The sequence below is a fragment of the Abramis brama genome, assembly GCF_963993115.1.
Source record: "Abramis brama genome assembly, chromosome: 2".
NCBI classification, from domain to species: domain Eukaryota; kingdom Metazoa; phylum Chordata; class Actinopteri; order Cypriniformes; family Leuciscidae; genus Abramis; species Abramis brama.
In genome coordinates this window covers 6946991-6959141 of record NC_139964.1, presented here as the reverse complement: position 1 = coordinate 6959141, position 12151 = coordinate 6946991, and positions in this window count along the sequence as shown.

Sequence of the window (12151 nt, the reverse complement as noted above, 5' to 3'; positions counted from 1 at the left end):
CACCTATATCAGATAACCCGATGTGATTGGTGCAGCTCGGATACAAGGGCATAGTTAATGAGCATCATTATTACTCAATGCCAGAGTGACTCGCTGAGCAAATTCACCATGTGCTCTCGCAAGAACTCTGGATTTCCAGGGTACATATTCACTGCAAACAGAGAGACTCACATCTCTTCAATGATGTTGCAGATCTTGTGCTGGTAGGCCTGGCGATGGAGAGTGTATCGAGTGCGAAACATGTCATAAACATTATCTGCCTCCTGTTAGACATACAAACACCAGAGTCGCAGATCCAGTTCCCATAATTTAGTGTTCACATTCAACAGCTTTTCATCTTTTAATTTGGTCACTGTAGCGTTTATACGCCCACGTATAAATATTATTAATTATTATTCATAACGAATTATGATCAATAATTAATAATTTAATTATTTTCAATTATTTACTGTAACAGAATCAATAATATGATCATTTATCAGTTCATCCAATGAACAGAAAGCATAAACAATTATTAACTCTAGGAAATATAATATCTTCCTGGCCAAGAAAGAATAACCCCCTAACAGTAAATTAAGAAATAGGGTAAAAGCATAGGTAACTTTTGATCGAAGTTCAAGACAATAAATTTGCACATACACAAGCAATATCTTTTCAAATACAAACAATACTTTATTGATTATATACTAACACATAACTAACACAAACAAGACTCTATTGATTATTCTAACAACTAATGTCTAACACAAACACACACGCACGCATACACACACACATTCATACAGGTTGCAGAAAGGAAGAGAGTAATAAAGAAAGAAATACAAAAAGAAGAATGAGTTTGGAAAGAATGAGTTTAAGGATAAGAGGAAGGAAATTCCGAATTTCTATATGCACTTGCAAGACATGACCTGAACGAACCATCAATCATTAATTTAACCCTTCTATCGTTTCTTAGACAGGTTATTACACTTATCAGAACACCAGTTAAGATTTTAGTCTGGAGGTAGTCTACTTGCGTCTTTGCTTTTGCGTTCCTTTTGGGAATTCCTTTGGTCAGCGTCAGGGTTCGTTCGTTGGTTATGGTCTCCTCGTGCCTGGATAGATGGGGCGAGAACCAGTCACGTGGTGGCTGGCGGTTGCTGATGGTTGATGCGTCTTTGAACTGCGAAGTTGAAAGCGTGCGTTGCCGTGAATCGTGGAACGAAACTTTGCTGCAAAACTTAACTTAAAACCGAGACTTTCAATCGGAAAAGAGGAATAACACAAAAGAAAGAAAGAAAATAAGATACGGAAAGCAGCTAGATGACTGGAATTGAATCTAACCCATCTGATCTTAATTTGGGTTGATCTGCTCGTCTGTTAACGTTACATGGTTACTATAACCATCGTCTGCCGTCTCCGTCTTTGTTCTGCACTCGTGGAGAGCTCTTCTGTATCAGAACATTTTGAACGAACTTAGAGAGCGAACTCCAACCCTTTTTAAAGGGTTTTTAAAACAAATAAAGGTTTGTTACCCTACCAATGAAGTCCTGACTGTTGCTTTGTTTGCAAAGTCATAAATCATGTCTTCCCTGGGGGGTTTCTCTAATGAAACTAAAAGACCAGATGCACAGTTTAGGCATGATTTCTAATTATCAGAATATGAAACATTTTACACAGATTTAATTCCGGCCATCTTTTGAATCATGAGCATACGATCATACTGATATGAAACACAACACACTTTCCTTCACACCTCTAATAATTATAACAATTACATGAATTATATGGGATTAAAGCATATTAAAACACACACAGGTGAAACCACACACGTAAAACAACATAGAATTCTGTGATTGCGTGATGTCTGATCATAAGTCCATTGAAAATTGTTCTTGAAGGATTTTATGTATAGTTATTGGTAAAAATCAGTTCTCTGGTTTGAATAGACAGAACTCTGTTTGTTCGTTCAGAGGTCTTAAGGAGGAGGGGTTCAGGAATGTTTGCTGGTATCGATCTGTCTTGCAAAACTATCAAACGTTGACCAGTTCTTCCTTCAGTTAACCAATAAAAGTCTTTGGTTAGCAGACTTTCTGGAGACTGTGAATGATTCATGGTTGGGTAATTTGAATCTGGAATGTGAGGACTCTTGTGTGAGACCTTGGTCTCTGTCTTTCTTTTAACCAATCAGTAATTTGGCAACAAAGCTAGCTTTGACCACTTATGTGTTAGTGCTGGGGCTGTAATTAGTCAGCCTGGTCGGCGCCTGGATCCCGTGACAAGATGGATGAGGATAGAAGTCCTGACCAAATCTTGAATTAATATTCTGTTTGAATTAATATTCTGGAAGAAGATTATTTTGTGGTTGGTTTTCTACGCATTGTCGCTACATCACTTTTTTAGATTTGTCCAAAGAAACAAACTGCCACATTTTTAAACAGATAGCTGAACAAAAAAAGATATTCTGAAAATTGTATAAATCATGAAATGTACATTTTTGGGTAGTATCATGTACCTTGTCTCTGAAGCAGATGTGATTTCTCCCATTAATTTTACACACTCGAGCGAACTTCAGCAGACGATGATGGTCGAAACTGTTACGAATGCCGAGGTGATGACAGTCTCTGAGAAATAAGTATTAACAAAAAGATACAATGATAAATATTAAATGTCAGCTTGGCTCTGTTTGCAATAGTTCTCAGCTGCCTTTATTTTAAACCGACATACTACGACCTACAAGAGGTCACAAATACTTATATTTGTGACTTTATGTGTTATTTTGTTGCCATGAGCCAATCAAACTGCCCAATAATATGTACCGTGCGAAATAGTCCCATTTGTCCACATCAATGCCGTTCTGTTTGTTTGCCACAATCTCATACAGGAAGGATTTGTCTTCAGCTCTGCCCTCGTATGTCCACTGAAAAGAAAAGCAAAGGCTGTTTCACGTCAACATTTTCCACTACGAGCTGTAAGTTACTCAGTTTTATTAACACAGCTAGAGTAACAGCACATACTTCAGCAACTGAATCTTCAGCCCCTTTGATTAACTCTTTAATGAAGGTGACGTCTTTATCATCCAGTCCGTGCTCCTTCAACACATTCTCATTCTCAGTCTTCAAACTCTTCACAATGTCATCAAACATCAGCACTGACATCTGCTCATGCTGCAGTAAAGACACAAAGACAGATGAAATCATAAATACATATATTACAGAGGTTAACTACATTGTGTGCATGAACAATGTGTTCATTCTCACCTTCCACTTCTCAGGGATATCATCAGGCAAGCCTAAGAATAAGAAGCAGGTCTCAGATGGTTTGTAAGTCATATTTTGCACATTACTTAACTCTTTCAGGTTCATTTACCAGACATGCACACATAAAAGTTTTTCCCCAATGTCATAAATGAGAAATTTGCATGTCCACCGATCTTTTTTATTAGATCTCATTTCACACTGAAACTTACCTCTTATTTGTTTAATCTTTTTGGCTTTAGGAATAACCAGACCATCAAATACATGGGAAAATGGACCATGACCTAAAAAAATAAAGAAATGAATAAATAAAGATAAAAATGTCATTTATTACACGTTTTAAATATGTGTTTCTCTTACTTGTGATTTTTAATCTACTTGGAAATCTATTTTTAAAATAACTTTTTCCACACAAATAAATACAAAAAGTAATGAACAGCACTTTTAATTTATTTATTTTTTTAAATGAACACAATCGTGAGATGAAGATTTCAGTATAGAAGTTGCAGGTGTTTTATATATCCATAAGCATTAGTGCTACTCACCCAAGTCGTGACACAGTCCAGCGATCTGAACACACAGGAAATCCTGTCTGGTGATTTTGAGCTCTGGCTGATTATCATGAAGAATCTTGACCAGACAACCTGCTAAATACTGGTTAAAAATGCCATGTGACCGTAACCAACATCAGAGAACCATGAATGTGTGAATGTATAGTCAAATTATTTAAATATTATAATGAATCAATATTATAATCATACAAAGATAATATAAAATATTATATTAAATGTAATGTATTATTAAACGAAAACCCAGAGGTCGGCCGTTGGTCTTCGGTACTCGACTGCGCAGTCATGAGAGTCTATTAATGCCGCAGTTCACATCTCTCGTCCAGAAAAACACACAAGTTGTGAGAAATCATGATTAATAAATATGAGACATGCAATACAATCCATGTACCTTCTTCAACTGAGGGGAATATATCCGTTGTGTTCGTCGCAACAAGATGTTATCATGTTCACATCTGTTAACTATCATTCTGACTGTCAGCAAATGGAGATATCCAGAGATGTTCAACTCGGTCTCAGTCTCATGAACACACAGAAGACCAATGGCCAACGTAAGGATTAATAATACATTAAATTTCATATCTTAACCCCAGGCCACTTAGAATGGGATTATTCTGTGATAGTTTTGCATCTTTTTAAAAAGCTTGATGCTGGTTACAATTCACTGCCATTATATAGGCGCAATGTTTTTCAAGAAATTGTCCTTTTGTGGTCCATAAGAGAAAGAAGGTTATACGGCATTAGAACAACACCAAAGTTGGTGACAATTTATGACTTAATTTTCATTGTAGGGTGAATTATTAATTATTATTATTATTATTATTATTATTTATTATTCTTTTAAATGGCCTAAAATTTCAGCTGTAAATATAATAATATTTTACCCAAGAGAGTGTTCGAAGCGATTGTGAGTGGCTCCCGGATACACCAGATATGTTCCTCCGAGTTGTTTGATGTGACGGAGTCTCTGAAACTGAAGTGTATCTGTGATCTTCACCAGCAGGGGGTGCAGCGCAATGTGACCATGAATGGGGTCGTTGAAGATCTACAGCACGCAAAACACACCGGTTAATCAGACTAACCTGCAATAGATTTTGCAACTGAGCATGTAGTCCTAAAAAAAACATGTCATTGACCAAAGTGATTTTTTGACCCACAAAACTCCTTTCGTAGAAGACCATGAGCGAAATCCATCCTGACCAACAGGGTGACACATGAATGAGTAACTGAATTATTTACTCAACTAATTCGTTTGAAGCAATCATTCATTCAGGAGTTTTTGTTGCAAGAATAGATAAGTAAAGGACAGATTTAAGTAATTTCTCTATGAAAGATGCTTTCTGTTATTCAGGAAATCTAAAGTACATTTATGCTTATGTCCACAAAGTAAGAGAAAATTTTACACATGGACATCATGTGAGCCATTACATTTCACTTTGATGGAAGACATGAGTGGCTTTCACTCCAGAGGAAAATTTTCATAGTTCCCTTCATTGTTTAATACTCATTTGCTGAGATTTTGAGAGATGTAATATCTTATTTTATCTTCAGTTGATTTCATCTAAGGCTGTGGCTGAAGTCAGTTGTAGTTCTTGTGTTTCTCTTTCCTTCAGTGATTTTGCTTGTTAACAGCAGGTGTTCATCACTAATACTCAATCAATTAATTAATCACCAGAGGTGTAAAGTGCAGGGGTCAGAAAGTAAAAGTCCTGCCATATGTTTATTCCACCAATGAACTCAGCAACTGATTTCACTAATTAGTTCTCCTGGCTGAAAAACTGTGCTAATTAGCAAATACAGGTAATTAGAACAAAATACTGAGGAGGACTTTTACTTTCTGTACATGGACTTTACACCTCTGTTAATCACTTAATTATCTCATTAAAATCTGGGGATTTAAAAATTTAATTAATTTAAGATTCTTATTAAAATCTGGAGATTTTGCTCTGTAGAACTATTGGCGGAAGTACACAGATTTTGGCGTGTTCGCACCGCAGGAACTAGGAATTTTAGTTCTAGGAAATCCTTTTGGAGGAACTTCAGAGGGTCTAATGGTGTGTTCAAGTCAGGTCGTAAAGATCATATTTGCGAGCTGAAGCACATGAACGCCACCACAATATCGTAAATACGAGTGGGAAGCACAGGAGTTTCTTTAAGCACCGATCGTTACGAGTTGGGGACGTGTCAGTGAAACAACATAGCGGAATACCACAAGGGTACTACTGCGCAGTCTCGGGTCCAGCGTTCACTACTGCGCAGTCTCGGGTCCAGCGTTCACTACTGCGCAGTCTCGGGTCCAGCGTTCACTACTGCACAGACTCGGGTCCAGCGTTCACTACTGCGCAGACTCGGGTCCAGCGTTCACTACTGCACAGTCTCGGGTCCAGCGTTCACTACTGCGCAGACTCGGGTCCAGCGTTCACTACTGCGCAGTCTCGGGTCCAGTGTTCACTACTGCGCAGACTCGGGTCCAGTGTTCACTACTGCGCAGACTCGGGTCCAGCGTTCACTACTGCGCAGTCTCGGGTCCAGCGTTCACTACTGCGCAGTCTCGGGTCCAGCGTTCACTACTGCACAGACTCGGGTCCAGCGTTCACTACTGCGCAGTCTCGGGTCCAGCGTTCACTACTGCGCAGACTCGGGTCCAGCGTTCACTACTGCGCAGAATCGGGTCCTGCGTTCACTACTGCGCAGACTCGGGTCCAGCGTTCACTACTGCGCAGAATCGGGTCCAGCGTTCACTACTGCGCAGAATCAGGTCCAGCGTTCACTACTGCGCAGAATCGGGTCCAGCGTTCACTACTGCGCAGACTCGGGTCCAGCGTTCACTACTGCGCAGAATCGGGTCCAGCGTTCACTACTGCGCAGAATCAGGTCCAGGGTTCACTACTGCACAGAATCAGGTCCTGCGTTCACTACTGCGCAGAATCGGGTCCAGCGTTACTGCGCAGAATCAGGTCCAGCGTTCACTAATGCACAGACTGTGGTCCAGCGTTCACTACTGCGCAGAATCGGGTCCAGCGTTCACTACTGCGCAGACTCGGGTCCAGCGGTCACTGCTGCGCAGAATCGGGTCCAGCGTTCACTACTGCGCAGACTCGGGTCCAGGATTCACTACTGCGCAGAATCGGGTCCAGCGTTCACTACTGCGCAGACTCTGGTCCAGCATTCACTACTGTGCAGAATCAGGTCCTGCGTTCACTACTGTGCAGAATCGGGTCCAGCGTTACTGCGCAGATTCAGGTCCTGCGTTCACTACTGCGCAGGATCAGGTCCAGCGTTCACTACTGCGCAGAATCAGGTCCAGGGTTCACTACTGCACAGAATCAGGTCCTGCGTTCACTACTGCGCAGAATCAGGTCCAGCGTTCACTAATGCACAGACTCTGGTCCAGGGTTCACTACTGCGCAGAATCAGGTCCTGCGTTCACTACTGCGCAGAATCGGGTCCAGCGTTCACTACTGCGCAGACTCGGGTCCAGCGTTCACTACTGCGCAGACTCTGGTCTAGCGTTCACTACTGCGCAGACTCTGGTCCAGCTTTCACTACTGCGCAGAATCAGGTCCAGGATTCACTACTGCGCAGAATCAGGTCCTGCGTTCACTACTGCGCAGAATCGGGTCCAGCGTTCACTACTGCGCAGACTCTGGTCTAGCGTTCACTACTGCGCAGAATCGGGTCCAGCTTTCACTACTGCGCAGAATCAGGTCCAGGATTCACTACTGCGCAGAATCAGGTCCTGCGTTCACTACTGCGCAGAATCGGGTCCTGCGTTCACTACTGCGCAGAATCAGGTCCAGGGTTCACTACTGCACAGAATCAGGTCCTGCGTTCACTACTGCGCAGAATCGGGTCCAGCGTTACTGCGCAGAATCAGGTCCAGCGTTCACTAATGCACAGACTGTGGTCCAGCGTTCACTACTGCGCAGAATCGGGTCCAGCGTTCACTACTGCGCAGACTCGGGTCCAGCGGTCACTGCTGCGCAGAATCGGGTCCAGCGTTCACTACTGCGCAGACTCGGGTCCAGGATTCACTACTGCGCAGAATCGGGTCCAGCGTTCACTACTGCGCAGACTCTGGTCCAGCATTCACTACTGTGCAGAATCAGGTCCTGCGTTCACTACTGTGCAGAATCGGGTCCAGCGTTACTGCGCAGATTCAGGTCCTGCGTTCACTACTGCGCAGGATCAGGTCCAGCGTTCACTACTGCGCAGAATCAGGTCCAGGGTTCACTACTGCACAGAATCAGGTCCTGCGTTCACTACTGCGCAGAATCAGGTCCAGCGTTCACTAATGCACAGACTCTGGTCCAGCGTTCACTACTGCGCAGAATCGGGTCCAGCGTTCACTACTGCGCAGACTCGGGTCCAGCGTTCACTACTGCGCAGACTCGGGTCCAGCGTTCACTAATGCGCAGACTCGGGTCCAGCGTTCACTAATGCGCAGTCTCGGGTCCAGCGTTCACTGCTGCGCAGAATCGGGTCCAGCGTTCACTACTGCGCAGACTCGGGTCCAGCGTTCACTAATGCGCAGAATCGGGTCCAGCGTTCACTACTGCGCAGTCTCGGGTCCAGCGTTCACTACTGCGCAGTCTCGGGTCCAGCGTTCACTACTGCACAGTCTCGGGGCAGACTCGGAGACTACTGCGTAGTCTCGGGTCCAGCGTTCACTACTGCGCAGACTCGGGTCCAGCGTTCACTACTGCGCAGAATCGGGTCCTGCGTTCACTACTGCGCAGAATCAGGTCCTGCGTTCACTACTGCGCAGAATCAGGTCCAGCATTCACTACTGCGCAGAATCAGGTCCAGGGTTCACTACTGCGCAGACTCTGGTCCAGCGTTCACTACTGCGCAGACTCTGGTCCAGCGTTCACTACTGCGCAGAATCGGGTCCAGCGTTACTGCGCAGAATCAGGTCCTGCGTTCACTACTGCACAGAATCGGGTCCAGGGTTCACTACTGCGCAGAATCAGGTCCTGCGTTCACTACTGCGCAGAATCGGGTCCAGCGTTCACTACTGCGCAGACTCTGGTCCAGCTTTCACTACTGCGCAGAATCAGGTCCAGGATTCACTACTGCGCAGAATCAGGTCCTGCGTTCACTACTGCGCAGAATCGGGTCCAGCGTTCACTACTGCGCAGACTCTGGTCTAGCGTTCACTACTGCGCAGACTCTGGTCCAGCTTTCACTACTGCGCAGAATCAGGTCCAGGATTCACTACTGCGCAGAATCAGGTCCTGCGTTCACTACTGCGCAGAATCGGGTCCAGCGTTCACTACTGCGCAGACTCTGGTCTAGCGTTCACTACTGCGCAGAATCGGGTCCAGCTTTCACTACTGCGCAGAATCAGGTCCAGGATTCACTACTGCGCAGAATCAGGTCCTGCGTTCACTACTGCGCAGAATCGGGTCCTGCGTTCACTACTGCGCAGAATCGGATCCTGCGTTCACTACTGCACAGAATCAGGTCCAGGGTTCACTACTGCGCAGAATCAGGTCCTGCGTTCACTACTGTGCAGAATCGGGTCCAGCGTTCACTACTGCGCAGAATCAGGTCCAGGATTCACTACTGCGCAGAATCAGGTCCTGCGTTCACTACTGCGCAGAATCAGGTCCAGGATTCACTACTGCGCAGAATCAGGTCCAGCGTTCACTACTGCGCAGAATCAGGTCCTGCGTTCACTACTGCGCAGAATCAGGTCCAGCGTTCACTACTGCGCAGACTCTGGTCCAGCATTCACTACTGCGCAGAATCGGGTCCAGCATTCACTACTGCGCAGAATCAGGTCCTGCGTTCACTACTGCGCAGACTTTGGTCCAGCGTTCACTATTGCGCAGAATCAGATCCAAAATCTGCAAGATGTCAGTGCCATATTAAGACTTTGGCGGCTTCACTTTTCACCAATGGAAGAGAGTGAAGGAGCGTCTATGGTGTAAACACACAGATTATAGACTATATATTTACTCCACAAACTAACTCTACGAACATGGAAAAAAGTTATAGATGGATCTCTTAAACTTTGCGCTGAGGAGAAAATCCAATGCAACTTTGAAGGGACCAAGTGAAACATGTCTGTGTATTTCTGCTCAGCTAGCAACACTGGACATCAACCACACGGCATACGCTAACAACTTTTCATGTACTGTCTACTTTCTTTTTATAACAGTTCTATCTAATAATGTATTACACAGGACTGTTAGACAGATCATAAACTAATGAAAATGGATGTGCTCAGCCTCTGGTGTTCTCAGCACCGTCAAAATAAATGTCACAACAACAAGCGTGTCTTACGTCACTTCCGAGTTTCTACTGGCGATGCGAATGCAGGCAGGAATTAGGGGAACCAATAGTTCTCGGGGAACCACCCTGGTGGCTAGTGCCTATGACTAAGTTACTAGAACTATCCGGTGCAAAAGCCCCTAATTACAATCCACATTTAATACATATCGGCAGCACTGCTAAAAACATGTATGTTCCTTCAGGGAATTGAGAAGTGAAATGGCATAAGCAGATATATTATAGTAGTTTGCTTACCTTCATTTGTTCTTTTGAGAAGTCTAAGGAGTATTTCTTCAAGATATCTTGCAATTCCTCATTAATAATCTCCCATAAGTGTTTTTTCTCAGGCTCTGGAAAAGCATGCATTTTTATATTCTCAGTGTAAAAAAAAATTAAAAAAAATAAAATAAATAAATAAATACATAAAAGAACACATCCTGTGTAGTTGCTCACAGCATCTAACACAATCTGTGTAGCCAAGAACACCCACAATGTGCTAATATTACACATTTACACATATTTGTGTTAATCTCATAGGTGTAGTGAAGACCAGGGGCCTCATGTATAAAAAGTTCCGTAGATTGCATACTAAAAATGTTCAGATTTATAAAACTATACGCACGCCAGAACCTGAACAAACTCCCTTTATAAAACCCAGTCAGCGGAATATTGTGCGTACATGCATCTACACCCCATCTTTTCCCTGAAATAACCATATATGGTCGAGTCGAGTAGTTTTACTATGCATAACGTCATCTGCAAAAATTTCCATGCATATTCCCATTCCCATATAATGATTTCATGAAATTTCAGTCCTTACCTCCATTAATGAGACTGGCTTATTTAATCATATATCAAATGTAAAACAGAGTTTAAATCACTCGGTTTACTTCATTACTTCACTTAAAATAGTGTGTAGGCACTGTCTAGAGTGTCCGTACAGTGCGTACATATTTACGCTAGGTTTTAAAACCTGATATATGCATGGAAAATTACGTACGCACATTTCTATGTCCATATTGTGCATACGCACCATTTATACATCAGGCCCAAGTCCTCCAAGACCAAAACAAGACCATTCAAGAGTGAGTTAATTAGATAATGAATTAATCAAGTGATGATTGTGCATTAGAGATGAACACCTGCTGTTAAGGTAACCCACTACAGGGTCAGCGCCCCTCGTCTGGAGCGAGTGGTATGTCCCTTAAGGAGGATGTGAGGAAGATGCCGCCGATGTCACTGCACCGTCAAAATAAATGTCACAACAACAAGCGTGTCTTACGTCACTTCCGAGTTTCTACTGGCGATGCGAATGCAGGCAGGAATTAGGGGAACCAATAGTTCTCGGGGAACCACCCTGGTGGCTAGTGCCTATAACTAAGTTACTAGAACTATCCGGTGCAAAAGCCCTCTGATCTGATGCAGAGGCCTGGTCGTGCTCCTTGGAGGACCCTGGCTCATTTCAACCTAGAGAACCCGGTCCCCTGCAGGACCACCTCAGCCCTAGTGGGCTTACTCCGCAGCGGGACTGGCAGGCTCAGCACTTCATACTATTGTAGCATGTATTGTTGCAATAGTAGGTAAAAATAATGGACCAGTATCAGAAAAACTCGGTTCAACTCAAGGAGGAAAAGGCAGAGATTTATGAAACACAGACTCAAGGTTTCAGTGCTAAGTTGTGAATTTTATTACAAAGAGAAAACAATCATTTACAATATTTACATGTGCACATAGGTAGTATTCAGTTCAAAGTTGTTAATGAGCATATACAACAGTTTTAGAATTCACTCAATAATTAGTGCTTGAAGCCACAACAATTCACTACACACAACCCACAAAAACAGAGTCCAATGAGTTTGAAAAAAAAACAAAAAACAACAAAAATTTTTTCCCTCTCTCCCCTCTCTCGTCTCTGTCACTCCTCATGCTTCCGTCTCCTTTACTCTCGCCTAGGGCTGGGCGATATGGAGCAAAAAATATATCTCGATATATTTTGCTATATCTCGATATACGATATATATCTCGATATCTTCACAGGAAAAATAACCCCCCAAAACTACTGCAAAA